The sequence below is a fragment of the Procambarus clarkii genome, chromosome 37 (genome assembly GCF_040958095.1).
Source record: "Procambarus clarkii isolate CNS0578487 chromosome 37, FALCON_Pclarkii_2.0, whole genome shotgun sequence".
Lineage (NCBI taxonomy): Eukaryota > Metazoa > Arthropoda > Malacostraca > Decapoda > Cambaridae > Procambarus > Procambarus clarkii.
The window spans coordinates 5,949,790-5,966,988 of record NC_091186.1 but is presented as its reverse complement, the minus strand read 5'-3'; the positions used below and the strand labels follow the sequence as shown (position 1 = coordinate 5,966,988).

The following is a 17,199-nucleotide window of genomic DNA, read 5'->3' as shown; positions in this document are numbered from 1 at the left end:
TCCCGTCTCCGTCGTGACCACTAGACACAAGGTTACTTTAGGCATTAGGACACTATAGGAATAATCATCACCAGGAAAAGATCATCAAGGCAAATGGGGGGACCTTCGACAAGTCGCCGGCCTCCTAGCTGTCCTCATCGAGGCCACTATAGTAGCTCTCAAGTAAACTCAGATGTAAACTCAAACAGTCTCCGTGGTGTAGTGGTAAGACACTCGCCTGGCGTTCCGCGAGCGCTATGTCATGGGTTCGTATCCTACCGGGGAGGATTTACGGGGCGCAATTCCTTAACTGTAGCCTCTGTTGAACGCAACAGTAAAATGTGTACTTGGATGAAAAAACGATTCTTCGCGGCAGGGGATCGTATTCCAGGGACCATAGGATTAAGGACTTGCCCGAAACGCTACGTTTACTAGTGGCTGTACAAGAATGTAACAACTCTTGTATATATCTCAAAAAAAAAAGATAATTATTACACTTCGATATCTAAGTAGTTCCGCCTTATTACAAATTTGTTTAATCCGTTTCTCGAGCCTCCGTGGCACAATTGGTTAGCGCGTTCGGCTGTTAACCGAAAGGTTGGTGGTTCGAGCCCACCCGGGGGCGATTATTTAGGCCAACTCTAGGGGGTTGACCTCAGGCAAGACCGACATAACACACTTGACAGCGATGTCACACTTGGCCCCGTGATCCAGCCCGTCCTCCTCAAGTCTCCCAACGTCAACAAACTCTCGTGCGTAAGTGACCTTAATTTATTGACAAGAGTTAAGTATATTGTGTTTGTCTAGATAAGAGTAAAGCTGCTTATAGATGAGTTTTTCAAATATTTTTGACAAGTTTGGCAGGATTGATATAGGTCTGTAGTTGTTAACGTCAGTGAGATCACTACATTTGTGGACAGGGGTTACTCTCGCTTTTTTTTAGAATATCTGGAAAGGTTTGGAGTTCAAGTGACTTGTTGAAGAGCAATGCAATAGCAGGAGCTAAAGATCTGGAGGCTTTTTTGTAAATTAAAGTTGGTATCTCCTCAAGATTTGATTTGGTTTTAAGCAAAAGGATTATCTCATTAGCATCAGTGGAATTTGCAGGCGTTAGATACAGAGACTGGATACTTACCTGTAAGATAGTCCTGAACATCAGTACTGGAAGATGGAATATCATTTGCAAGGGATGACCCAATGAAAGAGAAGAACCTATTAAACTCAATAGCAGTATCAGAGTCTGTAAGCTGACCATCGTTATTGGACAGGAGTATTGGTTTCTTATTTAAAGACTTCTTTGATCCCAATATTTGTGAAATTGTGCTCCATGTTTTCTTAATGTTGCCCTTTGTTTGGGTAAATTTATCTTCGTAGTATTTAATTTTGGCTCTTCTAATTATTTTACATAGCAATGATGAGCAATTCTTTGAAATTTTTTTGGAGATGATTCCTAACCTATACTTCTTCTCAAGGTCATGTTTTTATTAATAGATTTAAGTATTCTCTTTGTAAGCCAAGGATTGTTTAGCCTTTTAGTTGTGACTTGTTTCGTTAGCATAGGACAGTGGGTGTTATAAAGGCTGAGAGTTTTTTGAAGAAAAGATTGTACTGCTAGGTTGATGTCCCCTGTGTTTCCTAATTCGGTCTCCCAGTTGACATTAGCAGCAGCAGCTATAAAATTGCCCGTGGCAGTTTCATTGTGCAGCCTAAAGCTTATCTCCCTTGTCTCTAAAGGTGGTTTGTTAATGTTAGGAGAAATGTGGGGTAATGGTCTGTAGTGCTATCGATGATTATCCCTGAAGTAAGCGAAGAGGTTATGTTGGTCCAGATGTGATCAAGAGCCGTGGCAGTACTAGCAGTGATTCTAGTAGGTCTAGTGATTAAGGGTATGAGAAAGCAGGAATTCATACAGTTGAGGAAACTAGCAGCAGTTGGGTTTTCAGGCTCGTAAAGATCAATATTAAAGTCCCCTGCGATAATTAGATGGTTTTTGTTCAGTCTGTTATCTGTTTCCCTCACTAATATGATCACCTCAACGCCTGCTCTATTCATAGAATTATTTCTTCGATCTCTCTGTTTAGATTTATTTTCCTTTCTAAAGACAGTTGTGTCTGTTTAAGCAATTTCCGTTATTTTTTCCTTCTGTACAGTCGTCTGCATGTTCTCTTTCTAGAGTTGTCCTCTTTCTGACCCTCTTCACAGGCATGTGCTTTAAGCAGATCTAGTAGGCTTCAGCTGTCAGTGGAGCTATTCCCTGTGTGAGAGTTTTGTTGCTTAAGATGGTTTCCCAATGAATGTTTCCAAGGTCTATATTTATTTCTTCCCAGTAGATCCTCTTATTGTTGAAATTGAATTGATTGAATAAGCCTTCTAGCTTGTTGGTTCTGTTGGACTTACTACTGTTATTAATGTTAGTTTGCACTTCAATGAGCTTACAGTGTGAGTGTGTAGAATCTGAGATTGTAATGTGTCTGATTAGTCTGGTGAGTAACGGTTGTGGTGTCAGTGTAGCCAAAAGTTTTGTTGTATTTTAAATAATTTTTAATTATAAACAGTTTGTTAGGGTGTGCTAGAGGTACACTTTACTTCTCATTTGACTTTTACACTAGAATATGAGCTCATTTTGGACATTGTCAAGATGAGTGTATATTTACCATAACTGTTGTTGTTGTCTACCTTACATGGTACAAGCTGGTGAGTTGTGGAGTTCATTTACATAATTGTGTGTTAGACTTGAGACCAAATAGATCTTTTGGATGTAATTTGATTCATTTGTTAAGAGCACATTGTTACGGCCCTACTGGGACGCAACCGGGTTCTTTTCTGATGGTATTAGTTTTTTGGGTATCCGGCCCCAAGTTAGTAGAGGCTTTCAAGGGGTGAGCTCCGTAACGCAAGTAAAATCAACGGGGGAGGTACATTAAATACACAAGTATACTTAATTATATATATTCCTTTCCCATCACCATATGTAAATTAAAGTCACAAAAGGGAATTATTACTACACAGTATTTACATCTTCGTCTTCCTCTGAAGACACTGGATACTTGGCGATGCTCACTCTGGGTAGCCTTTCCTGGTTTTCTCTTCTGTCGCCCAGAACCCACGATGAATCTACCCTAGCCACAGGCCAGCCAAATTACAATTCCACTGGGTGCCTCGTCGTGATGGCCTACAACCACAGTCCAGCCTGTAGCTGGCAGGTACTAGTCAGCCTCGCTGCTAGGCCACTCCACGACTAATACTAGGGTTGCGAGCCCTAGGCAGGAGCCTCGTGTGACTCACTGTTCACTTTCCTTGGTCGGCACTGCAGTGGGTGGTCTTTTTCACCAGCCAGCCCCGGAGACGGTGAATCCCGTCACTGCCACTCCTCAGGCAGGCTATCACACACTCAGCAGAGTTCGTCCGGGGGTGGCTCACAACTTCTACAAAGCAGACTGGTGAAGAGACCTTGGCTGCCTTGGGTAGACTGATTCAACGTACCTCACAGCCGTTCTAGGTTGACTCTGAAAGCAGACACGTCATCAGTACTGGGGACACTACATGGGATCACTAGGAAACATCACTTACTTGCTTAGACACAAACGTCCACCTATTCGCTCCATAGATGGCGTTCACTGTCTAAGCGCCACCTCACCAGAGGTCAGCAGCGGCTACATCACGAGCTGACTAGGACAGGCATCCAGCACTTATTGCCGGCATCTCTCGTCATCACTAGATGGCATTGTCCATGTTGTGGGATTTTCAGGAGCGGACTCACAGATGGCGTGGACTTCACGGCTTCATGCTCGGGCGAGGAATTTTGGTTCGTAACAAACGTGCCCAAAGCCCATGCTTTGGGCACACTATACAGTAATGAAAGTTTGCCTCGGGTAATAAATAACAGTTATCATCATTACCCGGTTTCAGGGGATGGACGGTATTTCAGGCCATCCTCCAAAGGTTTCACAATGTCAAGCAAACAGTCAATTTAAAGTAGTCTCTCCTACTCTACCGGAGGCTCTAAAACAGAAAATGGGACAGTACATCACTTTCTTGAGTTTCTTTCATTTTCTCATAAATTTTTTGGCCTTGTGTGATGCATATGAGCAAAAAGTAGAGAGAATATTATAGAGAATCTTTTTTTTTTATCTTTGGCAGGAACACCACTTGAATATGGCGTTGCTTGTGTGGGTGTGGCGGCGAAGTGATCTGGCCGCAGCGGTGCGAGCATCGTGGCTGTACTGATTTACGTGCTGGATGATCCCGGGAGCACCTTAGTCGGACCTTAGCGTGCATCTTAGCCCGGACACAAGTTCGAACCCTCATTATGGCCTTTGTGGATTTGTTCATTAAATGTATCATGATATTGTGATTTCTGTATCTCAAGTGATGTTCTTTTCCTTAAGAATGTATTCCATGATTTGTATACAGATAAAGGTTTGATTGATAAGAGTTGTGTACCTCAACTTGTCTTGATAATAAACAATAAAAGTATATTTGACTTTAAAAACTTATTATTGCTGTCAAGTTTCATAATTTCTGGAGTACAAGACAAGTGGTATTGCCCCTTTTAACCCCTCTGTGGTGCCTCCTTGCCATGGTGAGGGGCTCACGTACACCTCCCTGTGACCGGTGTAGGTTGCCTTTGCCCCCTCTCCTGCCCCTTTTTGGGTGGTGGACGTGCTGAAGGGCACCACGTAGGTGCCTTATGAGCCATCAGACCACCCGCTGGAGGGGTCGCCTGTGAGGGGCCGCCCTGAGTGGATGGTTGGGTGTCCAGGCTGAGGCGATAGGGGGAATGGGGTCTTAGCACCAGTGTGGGAGAATGGACGATGTAGTAGGACTCCCCTGTTGACAAGGAGGAGCACTGCTGGGGACGACGTACCCTTCCTGCACTGGCCCCCGCTCAGCCTCCCTGGCTGCCCTGGTAGGTGGCATCTCTTGGTTCCAGGTCCCAAACTTTTGATATTGTTTGCTGCATGGATGACGACACGACTTCTCTTACCCAGGCTCATGGGGTGGGTGACCAGGCCCCTGAGTCGGACCGTCCTGGAAGACCAGGATCTGTAGCCCCCGTTACAGGGCCCGGTTTAGGCCCAGACCGGACTCTTCCTTCCTGCTCCCCTCCCTCCTCTGTGGTTGGGTCGAGCCCCAAGCCTGCTGTCGTGACCGCCTCGTCCCCTTGCATGGCTCCATCTTATTGTGACTACTGCCCCTTTTGACCCATCTCTCTCTAAAGGTTCTCATCGCCGTCTCCGCCACGGCTACTCTCGTATGCTCCCTTCCCATACTAATTCGTACCATGCTTTGTTTGGTCCTGCTACATGGACTAAGTACTTTGACCTCCATCCTTTACATTCAACTCCTGACAATTTTTCCCTTCATAGGCATCTTGTAGATTCCGTAGATGCCTCAGTTACCTTCAACCCCACCCGTCTTGGTATCCGTGTCGTTGCTGCTCCTCAGGATGCAGCCACCCGCTTGGCCACCTTATCCTGCCTTGGCGAGACCCCTGTTCGGGTCTCAAAGAGCGCTCGGGTAAATGCCAGTGTTGGCACTGTTCTCCTCCCACACCATGTTGCGACTGGTGTTAGGAATCTAAAAGACTGAAAAGACCACGAGGATATCAAGCATATCCTCAAGGCCCAGAGTCATTCTGTCCTCCAGGTGGATACGTTTACTCATTCCCCTCATGGTTATCACTGTCTGCCCCTTCGGGTTGTGAAGATTAACTTTGATGGTAGGACCCTTCCGCCCTCTGTCATTCTTGCTGGTGCCAGATGTTCCGTTCAGGAGTATATTCCATCTCCTCTGCTCTGCAATAAGTGCTGGAGGTTTGGGCATGGTGCCCTCAAATGCTCTAGTCCTGTCTCTCTCTGTCCCATGTGTGGAGGCGAGGGTCACTCTAAGCTGGAGTGCACTTCTCCCTAGGTCCGCTGCCTCAATTGTAGTGAGGCCAACCCTACCTTCTCCCGCACGTGTATACGTTACAAACTTGAGGCGGCTGTCCTCAACTTGAAGCACTGGGACCATTTGTCTTTTCCTGAGGTTCGGCGCCAAGTTCATTGTCTCCCCTCTTTCACTGGCGTATCCTATCCTCGCGTGGTGCGCTCTTCCTCTCCTCGTCCTTCCCACCTTTCTCAGTCTCACAACCGTTTCCAAGCCTTAGACCCGGACACACCCACCACCACCTCCCCTGTTTCCCTCCGTTCTGTCCCAGAGGGTCCCCCCTTCTGGTTCTCTGTCTAGGGTGTCCCTTCTTTCTACCCAGTCTGTCATGTCTCCTGTGTCTTCTTTCTCCTCTCCTTCTGGTCTTCCTTCCCGTCATTCTCCTCCGTCTCTTGGTTCACCACGCCACCTGACAGTGTGGGCCAATGTCCATCGCTCTCCTGGTGGTCATGTTGTTCACTCGCGCTCTTCTTCTCCTTTCGAGATGCTGGAGTCTGTTGCCCAGTATATTGCTGCTGGGACACCTGTCTCTTTGAGTCAGAAGCGGAAACCTGGCTCCTCTCCTTCCTCCTTCCCGGTAGGTAAGAAGGCTTCGCCTCCTTCTTCAACCCCCTATCTCTGATTCTTTCGTTCCTTCCCCTCCCGCTTCGGTGGTGGAGCTCCCTGTTCCTGCTGTGATGGTTTGTTTAGCCCCCGGTTCCGTCTCGGATACTGCCCTTGCTGAGGTGCGCTCCCCTCTTTCTGCCTCTCCCCCTCCTCCTCCTCCTCTTCCTTTTCCTCCTCCAGACCCTGTTCGTCCACCTCTGGTCTGTCCTCTCACTTCTTTCCCTCCTTCTTTACTCAGTTTACCCATGCCCCCTAACCCTAACTTCACTGATCCTGACCCTGTGCTTCTTTCACGTGCTGTATTCCCTTTTCACCTTTGTTTCTTCTTTGATCTCTGTTGCAATCCTTTCTCTTTTTGCCAATGTCTATTCTTCCGTGGAACATCCGTGGATAATACGCCAATTTCCTTGACCTCCAACTGATAATTTCACAGTTTTCGCCCCTTTGTGTCTGTCTCCAGGAGCCGATGCTTGGTGCTCGTCCTGGTCGTTTCCGTGGCTATTCTTTTCTCTTACCCCCCCCCCAGATGTTGCTGGGGCCCTTCTGCTCTCTTGATTCACTCAGATGTTCCCTTCATCCCCTTACTTTTTTCCTCGCCTGTCCACTGTTCTGCTGCGTGTGTCTTTGTGCGTAAATGGTACGTGGTTTGTTCCATTTATCTCCTCCCCACTGTCCCACTTTCTCTTCCCGATCTTAAACACCTCCTAGACTCCTTGCCAGAACCTGTGCTCCTGCTGGGTGATTTCAATTGTCGTCATGCCCTTTGGGGTGATGTGCTGACAAACACCCAGGGTCGCCTCCTTGAACCTTTCCTCCTCTCTTCTTCCCTGTCCCTTCTTAATTCTGATGAGCCCACTCATTTGGACTCTCGGACTTGCTCCCTTTCCTGTCTCGATCTTTCTCTGTGCTCGTCATCCCTTTCCTCAGATTTTGGGTGGTGGGTCCTTGATGACTTTCATGGCAGTGACCATTTTCCTATCCTTGTTAGTCTTTTCTCTTTTCACCCTCCTCTCTCCTTCCCTAGGTGGCGGTTTGCAGAGGCTGACTGGCGCCTCTTTACTCTCCATGTTACTATTTCCGATCTCTCCGTTCTGCCTTTCTCTCATGCCCTCCTTCTTTTTCATGACACTGTCTTTGATGCTGCCCTCCACTCTATTCCTTGCTCTTCCTCTTGGGGAATGTGGAAGTGCATTCCCTGGTGGTATGTGGACTGTACTCGGGCTGTCCGCTGTAAGCGTGCAGTCTGGAAGAGACATCGCCGCCGGCAGAAAGTTGAGTCTTTTCTTTTGTTTCGAAAGGTGAGTGCGGTGGCCCGTAGGACCATCTGTTCGGCTAAACGTGCTTGCTGGATGTCTTATGTCTCCACCGTTATGTCCAAAACTCCTCTACCACTGGTCTGGAAGCGTATTCGCAAGATTACGAACTTACCCGTGTAAGTTCGTTCCCGATGTCTCGCCGGTCCTTCGCCCCCGTGGTGTTCTTGTGGCGGACCCATTGCAGGTCGCGACCGAACTGGATTCCCACTTTTCATGTTAGTTCTGGTTCTCATCTTCCCCAATCCTTCCTTCTTCGTAAGCCTATTCTTGAATCTTGTCCTTTAAATTTCTGTACTCATCTTCGCCTTCCCTATAATGATCCCTTCTCTCTCTCTGAGCTTCAGTCTGCCCTAGCCCTCTGTGGTTTTATGGCAGTGGGCTCCGATGGCATTCATTATGAAATGGTTTGCTAACTCTCTCCGTGTAAGTCTCAGTATTTACTGAGTCTGTAAAATCGGGTCTGGGAGTTATCGTCAGTCCCTGAAAACTGGCTCGATGCTGTTGTCCTCCCTGTTCAGAAACCAGGGTCTCTCGGGGTCATCCCCCAACGACTTTCCCCCTATTGCCATCACGAGTTGTGTCTGCAAGCTCTTTGAACGTATGGTTAACGTTCGTTTGATGTGGTTCTTAGAATACTATCACCATCTCTTCTCTTCTTAATATGGTTTTCACAAGTGCTGCAGCACAACGAATGTCCTGGTGAACTTGGAGGTCTATATTTGTACTGCTTTTGCTGCGAAGACCTCCGTTGTTGCCATCCTTTTTTACTTGGAAAAGACTTACGACACTACCTGGCGGTATCATATTCTGTCTCAACTGCATTCTTTTGGCCTTCGTGGTCATCTCCCTCTCTTTCTCCAGAGTTTCCTCTCTCGTCATTCCTTTCGTGTGCAGCTTGATACCACTCTCTCTGCCCCTTTTCGGCATTATGAGGGTGTACCCCAGGGTAGTGTTATGAGCACTACTCTTTTTTCTAGTTGACCTCAATGGTCTTCTTTCCTTTCTTCCTTCTGGCGTCTTCTCCGCTCTCTATGTTGAGGATCTTACCCTTTGTTGTTAGGGTGATGATTCGCCTCTCCTTCAACGGTGGCTTCAACTTGCGATTGATGTCGTGTCTTCTTGGGCCACTGATCATGGCTTCAAGTTCTCTGCGTCTAAGACTTGTGCTATGACTTTTACTCGGCAGCATGTCGTTCTTCGTCCCTCTTTGTCACTTTATGGTCATCACATTGTGTACAGGGATTCCGCTAAGCTTTTGGGGTTAATCTTTGACACTCGTTTGTCTTGGTCAGCCCATATCTCTTACCTCTGAGTTGAATGCTCTAAGGCCCTTAACCTCCTTAAGGTTTTGTCCCATACTTCTTGGGAAGCGGATAGGCGCACGCTCCTCTATTTCCACTCCTCTCTCGTTCTGTCTAAACTCGATTATGGTTGCCCTGCATACTCTTCTGCTTCTCCTTCTACTCTTTGCCGTCTTGATGCTTTGCACCATACTGGGTTGCATCTCAGCTCTGGTGCCTTTCGTTTGATTTGTTTGTATGTTGACACTGGCTTCCTCTCTCTCCAGGACCGCCGTGATCGCTACTGTCGTCGCTACCTTGCGCGGTCCTTACAACATCCTTCCTCTCTCTTCTGTCGTGCTTTAACTTTTACCCCTCCTGTGGTTCCTATTGTTCTTCATTGCCTCCCTCTTTTTGTCCAGTTATCTCGCTTACAGGATTCTCTTTCTGTTCATATATCTAATGTTTCTCCTCGTATTGTTCCTTCCTTTCCTCCGTGGAGAGTTCCTCTTCCAAAGTTTTGTATGTCCTTGACTCACATCACTAAAGCTTCTACCCCTCCTACGATTCTGAAACGCCTTTTCCTTGAGCACTTTTCTTTGCACTCCCACTCTATTTCCGCCTTCACCGATGGGTCTAAGTGTGCGGACGATGTGGACGACTCTGTTGCTTTTCCTGACCGCACTTATATGTGTCGCCTCCCTTCGAAGGCTAGCGTCTTCACAGCAGAACTTTATAAATAATAAATAAATAAATAAATAAATGTTTATTTAGGTAAGGTACATACATACAAGAGATTTTACAAAGATTGATGGATTTATATATAGAGCTAGTACATACAATGCCTAAAGCCACTAATTACGCAAAGCGTTTCGGGCATGAAAAACATTAATGACTAAATCTTAATACTATTTGAATATAAAGAATAAAATGTGTTGAGAAAAAATAAAACTAGATAAAAAAAGGGGGGAACATGGCTGAAAAAGCAGCACAAGTACAATTAGGTCGACAAACAGCATTGTTTAAAAAAACAGACAAGGATTGAGAATAGAGGGGTAAGGTACAGGGTATTTATTAGGTAGTGCTTCGTTTTTATCTTAAATTGGTTGAGAGAGGTACAGTCTTTAACATGGTTGGGAAGGTCATTCCACATGCATAGAGATTAGCATTATGCTAATCTCTATGCTCTCCGTCTCTTCCTTTCTCATTGTCATTCCTCCTTTGTGGTTGTAGTTGACTCTTGTAGTGCCCTCATGGCTCTAGGATCCTTTAATCCTGTCCATCTGGTGGTCATCGAGATTCAACATTGGCTGTTTCTTATTTCTAGTAAATTTAAATCAGTAGAGTTTTGCTGGGTTCCCAGCCATATTCGTGTTTCTTTAAATGAGCGGCAGATGCTGCTGCTAGGTACGCTATTTGTTCTTGTCCCATCTCCCGTAAAGGAATTCCTTATTCCGACTTTTATCCTGTTATTCATTCCTCCATCCTTGCCCGTTGGCAGGGTTGTTGGTCCTCTGTAGTTAGTAACAAGCTGCGTACTCTCAAACGTAGTGTGTCCCCGTGGCCTTCCTCGTACCACTGTAATCAGTGGTGGGAAACTGCTGTGGCAAGACTGCAGATTGGCCATACTCGCTTAACTCACGGTCACTTAATGGAGCGCTGCCCTGCTCCTTATTGCCCAAATTGCATTGTCCCTCTTACAGTTGTGAATATTCTTGATGAATGTCCTGACTTCCAGGACGAGCGTGTGTTTTGCTTTCCGACCGTCCGTCGCGGTCACTTGTCCCTCAATAGAATTCTTGGTGAATCGGATACTTTGGATATCGTTTGCCTTATGCGTTTCTGTTCTCGTATTGGCATTCTTGGTGATATTTTGCGCCCTTTGATTATTTCGCACTCTGATGGTGCTACATAGCCTTTCCAGTTTGGGGCCTTCTTTTGATAATTACCTTACCTTGCCCCCTTTTAAGTACTGTGGTATATGTGTTGTTATTTGTAAGTAGGTATTTAGTAAGTAGGTAGGCAGGCAAGTAGGGGCTTGATGGCTGAGTGGACAGCGCTTCGGATTCGTAGTCCTGAGGTTCCAGGTTCGATCACCAGTGGAGACGGAAATAAATGAGCAGAGTTTCTTTCACCCTGATGCCTCTGTTACCTAGCAGTAAATAGGTACCTGGGAGTTAGACAGCTGCTACGGGTTGCTTCCTAAGGATGTGTAACAAAAAGGAAACCTGGTCGAGGACCGGGCCGCGGGAACGCTAAGCCCGGAAATCATCTCATGATAGGTACTGATATATCAAATCTTTGATCAGTAATGTTTTTGCTTAACACTGTATCAAGCAATGGTAAATTATATATGACTAATTGTGCAGCCCATCCTTCTATTTTGGTAGTACTGATAGTAATGAGGAGGACCATAGTATATATACCGACAAACAACAAAATTAGAAAGTAGAAATTTGAACTATTTAGCTGGACAAACCGGAATTTTTTTATTTTACTTGTGTTGCTTTGACAAACTGAACTAACCCAACCTTCATAGGCCTAATACACAATATCTGAGGCCTAATATAGTGCATGTATGTGCTATACTAGGCCTAGGAATATGTAAGTTTGTTTTTTGCTTCATTTAAACTTAAAAGAATTCCTTACTAGTCAGTATACTACTATCTAAAAGCTAAGTAAGTACGAATTCTGACTATTGACGATTGTCACAATAGTTACTATGTAAACATAGGATGGGTCGAGTGTTGACTAGTTGTTTAACAAACTTCCTGGAGTAGTAGTAGTAGTAGTAGTAGTAGTAGTAGTAGTAGTAGTAGTAGTAGTAGTAGTAGTAGTACAGTATTCTCAAGAGGCAGAGAAGGAGGTAATTATCAGGGGAAAGTGTCAAGCCATTACGACTATATAGCTCCTGGAAGAGGGGGGTCAGGATAAGGATTAGGGATGGGACGGTGGAGAAGGAATGATGCCCAATCACTGGGAAGTTGGTCAGGATAAGGATTAAGGATGGGACGGTACTCACCTAGTTGTGCTCACCTAGTTGTGCTTGCGGGGGTTGAGCTCTGGTTCTTTGGTCCCGCCTCTCAACCGTCAATCAAGAGGTGTACAGGTTCCTGAGCCTATTGGGCTCTATCATATCTACACTTGAAACTGTATGGAGTCAGCCTCCACCACATTACTTCCTAATGCATTCCATTTGTCAACCACACTAACACTAAAAATGTTCTTTCTAATATCTCTGTGGCTCATTTGGGCACTCAGTTTCCACCTGTGTCCCCTAGTGCATGTGCCCCTTGTGTTAAATAGCCTGTCTTTATCAACCCTGTCGATTCCCCTTGAGAATCTTGAATGTGGTGATCATGTCCCCCCTAACTCTTCTGTCTTCCAACGAAGTGAGGTTCAATTCCCGTAGTCTCTCCTCGTAGCTCATACCTCTCAGCTCGGGTACTAGTCTGGTAGCAAACCTTTGAACCTTTTCCAGTTTAGTCTTATGCTTGACTAGATATGGACTCCATGCTGGAGCTGCATACTCCAGGATTGGTCTGACATATGTGGTATATAATGTTCTGAAAGATTCCTTACACAAGTTTCTAAAGGCTGTTCTTATGTTAGCCAACCTGGCATATGCTGCTGATGTTATCCTCTTGATATGAGCTTCAGGGGACAGGTCTGGCATGATATCATTTTATTATTTTATTTTATTTATGCATATACAAGAATGTACATAAGGAATGCGATGATACAAATATGGTAATTACAGTCTTGTAAAGCCACTAGCACGCGCAGCGTTTCGCGCATGTCCTTAATCTAAGAAAATTTTAAGGAGGTAAATACTTGCAAAATTTATAGACAAAAAAATGATAACAGATTACATAAAATGAAAAAAAAGAAGATGAGAGAAAATTGCAGGTACAGTATATTAAAGCACATAGGTAGCTATGATTGATTGCAATGACAGCTTGAATGGTAGTTGACAAAAAATAGGTAGGCACAATACAGCAGAAACAATATAAGATTGATTGCAATGACAGCTTGAATGGTAGTTGACAAAAATTGGTAGTCACAATACAGCATATGGCTAGCACATAAAAGAAGACAGCAATGAACACAATGATAAGGTTGTTTGATATTACATAAAAATTAGGAGATTGGGTAACACTAGGTACAGAGCAAATTTAAAGCTCAGTGTAGGAAACTAAGAAGATGAAGTTAGGTACTTTTTGGTTTTGCTTTTAAATAAGGCAAAAATTTTACAGTTTTTCAATTCACTAGGGAGTGAGTTCCATAGACTAGGTCCCTTAATTTGCATAGAGTGTTTACACAGATTAAGTTTGACCCTGGGGATATCAAAGAGATATTTATTTCTGGTGTGGTGATAATGGGTCCTATTACATCTGTCCAGGGAAAGTTTCAGAGCATGGTTTGCATTTAAGAACAGGGTTTTGTAAATGTAGTTGACACAAGAGAATGTGTGGAGGGAGTTAATATTTAGCAAGTTTAGGGATTTAAACAAGGGAGCTGAGTGTTGTCTGAAAGCAGAGTTAGTTATTATTCTGATAGCAGATTTTTGCTGTGTGATGATGGGCTTAAGGTGGTTTGTAGTGGTAGACCCCCATGCACAGATACCATAATTAAGATAGGGGTAGATTAGTGCATAATATAGTGAGAGGAGAGCAGAGTTAGGAACATAATATCTGATTTTGGAGAGTATACCAACTGTCTTAGAGACTTTCTTAGTTATGTGTTGAATGTGGGTGCTGAAGTTGAGTCTCTTGTCTAGGAATAGGCCAAGAAACTTGCCATCATTTTTATTACTGATGTTAATGTTGTCTATCTGTAGCTGAATTGCATTTGATGATTTGCTTCCAAATAAGATGTAGTAAGTCTTTTCGATGTTTAATGTTAGTTTGTTCGTTGACATCCATAAGTGGACTTTTTTAAATTCATTATTCACAACATTATTTAGTGTATGTGGGTTGAGGGTTGAATAGATAAGGGTAGTATCGTCAGCAAACAATATAGGTTTGAGAATATTAGAGACATTAGGCAGATCGTTTATATATATAAGAAATAGAAGAGGTCCTAAGATGCTGCCCTGTGGCACTCCAACGGTAATTGGTAGAGTGGAAGAAGTTGTATCATTGATGGTTACATATTGGTGTCTGTCACTAAGATAGGATCAGATGTAGTCAAGGGCAAGGCCTCGGATTCCATAATGCTGGAGTTTAAGTAAGAGGTAGTTGTGATTAACAGTATCAAAGGCTTTTCTTAGGTCAATGAAGAGTCCAGTCGGAAACTCATTTTTGTCAAGGGCTGAGTAGATAACGTCAAGGAGACTAATGATTGCATCGTTGGTGCTCTTTTGGGACCGGAAGCCAAACTGGCAGGGGCTGAGTATGTCGAATTTTACGAGGTAGGAATAGAGCTGTTTGTAAATAATTTTTTCAAATATTTTTGATAGAATGGGTAGATTTGATATTGGTCTATAATTGTTTATGTCCGCCGGATTGCCTCCTTTATGGACTGGCGTTACTCTTGCTTTTTTGAGGATATCAGGGAAGGTGTGACACTCTATAGATTTGTTGAACAGTAGTGCTATGGGTGGGGCAAGGGCATGGGAGGCTCTCTTGTGGACGGAATTTCACTGGTGTTCCCTGCCTTGGTTTTTAGAGAGTGTATGATGGACACAACATCTGCCGGGCTGATTGGTGAAAGGAGAAGAGAGTTTGGATAGCTGCCTGAGAGATATGTGTTAATATGTGTCTGAGTCTGTGGGATTTTACTGGCAAGATTAGCACCAACCGATGAAAAGAAACTATTAAATTCATTTGCCATTTCTAAATCAGTTGACGGTATATCCCCATCCTTGTAGAGTTTTATTTGGTTATCAACCAAATAAAATCAACCAATATATCAACCCCCAGGTCTTTCTCTCTGACTCTTGAAGTATTTCATCTCCCAAGTGATACCAATTCAATACTCAAACCAATTCTATTTGCTGACGACACAACTTTCATTTACTCCAGTCCTGACCCCCTTGCTCTAAATGCCACAGTAAATACTGAGCTAAGTAAAGTCCATCTGTGGCTAACTGCCAACAAACTCACCCTTAACATTGACAAAACTTTCTATATTCTGTTTGGCAATAAATCCTCTAATCAAATAAATCTCAAAATAAACAATACCCAAATTTGTAACAAATTAGATGGCAAATTCCTTGGCATTCTCATTGACCACAAGCTGAATTTCCAGGGACACATTCTAAACATATCAAAAAAAGTTTCAAAAACTGTGGGCATTCTTTCTAAGATCAGATATTATGTACCACGCCCTGCCCTGGTGACTCTCTATTACTCCCTTATCTATCCATATCTCAACTATGGTATTTGTTCTTGGGGCTCTACTACCCAAAATCACTTACGTCCACTAATTACTCAACACAAAGCTGCTATTAGGACAATATCCAACTCTGGCCCCAGACATCACTCGGTACCCCTACTCAAATCTCTGAATATGTTAGACATTAAGTCACTGCACATTCTCTCATGTGTATTATACATATATAAAACGCTAAACTATAATGCCAATCCTGATCTCAAAAGCTTCATAGAAGGTTGTAACAGAACCCATGAGCACCACACCAGAAATAAATACAGTTTTGATATTCCTAGAGTACGACTTAATCAAACTAGAAATGCTCTACAAATCAAGGGGCCCAGAATGTGGAATGACCTTCCCAACCATGTTAAAGACTGTACCTCTCTCAACCAGTTTAAGTTAAAAACGAAGCTATACCTAATAAATTCCCTGTAACCTACCTTACCCTTCTATTGTCAACCAATGTCTGTTTTTCTTTAAAGAGCGCTGTTTGTCAACATAATTGTATTTGTGCTGCTTTTTCATCTATGTTTTCATTTCTTGTTTTCATTCTACTCATTATGCTCAACTAGTATTAAGCTCGTCATTTAAGTTTATCATGCCCGAAACGCTTTGCGTAATAGTGGCTTTAGGCATTGTATGTACTAGCTCTACCTATAAGTCAACCAATCTTTGTAAAAATTTATTGTATGTATGTACCTTACCTAAATAAAAATTATTATTATTATTATTATCTTCATTACATTACATTTGCTTGGGTTAAACTCTAACAGCCATTTGTTCGACCATTCCTGCAGCTTGTCCAGGTCTTCTTGAAGCCTCAAGCTGTCCTCCTCTGTCTTAATCCTTCTCATAATTTTGGCGGCGTCAGCAAACATTGAGAGGAATGAGTCTATACCCTCTGGGAGATCATTTACGTATATCAGAAACAGGATAGGTCCAAGCACAGAGCCCTGTGGGACTCCACTGGTGACTTCACGCCATTCTGAGGTCTCACCCCTCACTATAACTCTCTGCTTCCTATTGCTTAGGTACTCCCTTATCCACTGGAGCGCCCTAACAGTTACTCCTGCCTGTTTCTCCAGCTTATGCATCAACCTTTTATGGGGTACTGTCTCAAAGGCTTTCCAACAGTCCAAAAAAATGCAGTCCGCCCATCCTTCTCTTTCTTGCTTAATCTTTGTCACCTGATCATAGAATTCTATCAAGCCTTTAAGGCAAGATTTACCCTCCCTGAACCCATGTTGATGGGTTGTCACGAAGTCTCTTCTCTCCAGATGTGCTACCAGGTTTTTTCTCACAATCTTCTCCATCACCATGCATGGTATACAAGTTAAGGACACTGGCCTGTAGTTCAGTGCCTCTTGTCTGTCACCCATTTTAAATATTGGTACTACATTAGCAGTCTTCCATATTTCTGGTAGCTCTCCCATTTCCAGTGACCTACTATACACTATGGAGAGTGGCAAGCAAAGTGCTCCTGCACACTCTTTCAATACCCATGGTGAGATTCCATCCGGCCTAACAGCTGTTCTCACATCCAGCTCCAATAGGTGCTTCTTGACCTCATCTCTTGTGATTTCGAAGCTTTCCAAGGTCATCTGGTTTGCTGTCACCTCTCCTAGCGCCGTGACTTCTCCCTGTTCTATTGTAAAGACCTCCTGGAACCTTTTGTTGAGTTCTTCACACACCTCTTTGTCATTCTCTGT

General features: G+C 44.0%; 1 non-coding gene across 1 annotated transcript; it reads left to right on the top strand.

Annotated features, from left to right (window-relative positions):
• The first annotated feature begins 530 nt into the window (after positions 1-530).
• TRNAN-GUU (transfer RNA asparagine (anticodon GUU)) lies at positions 531-604 on the top strand. The gene has a single exon. It is a non-coding gene; the product is annotated as a tRNA-Asn (tRNA).
• The last annotated feature ends 16,595 nt before the right edge of the window (positions 605-17,199 follow it).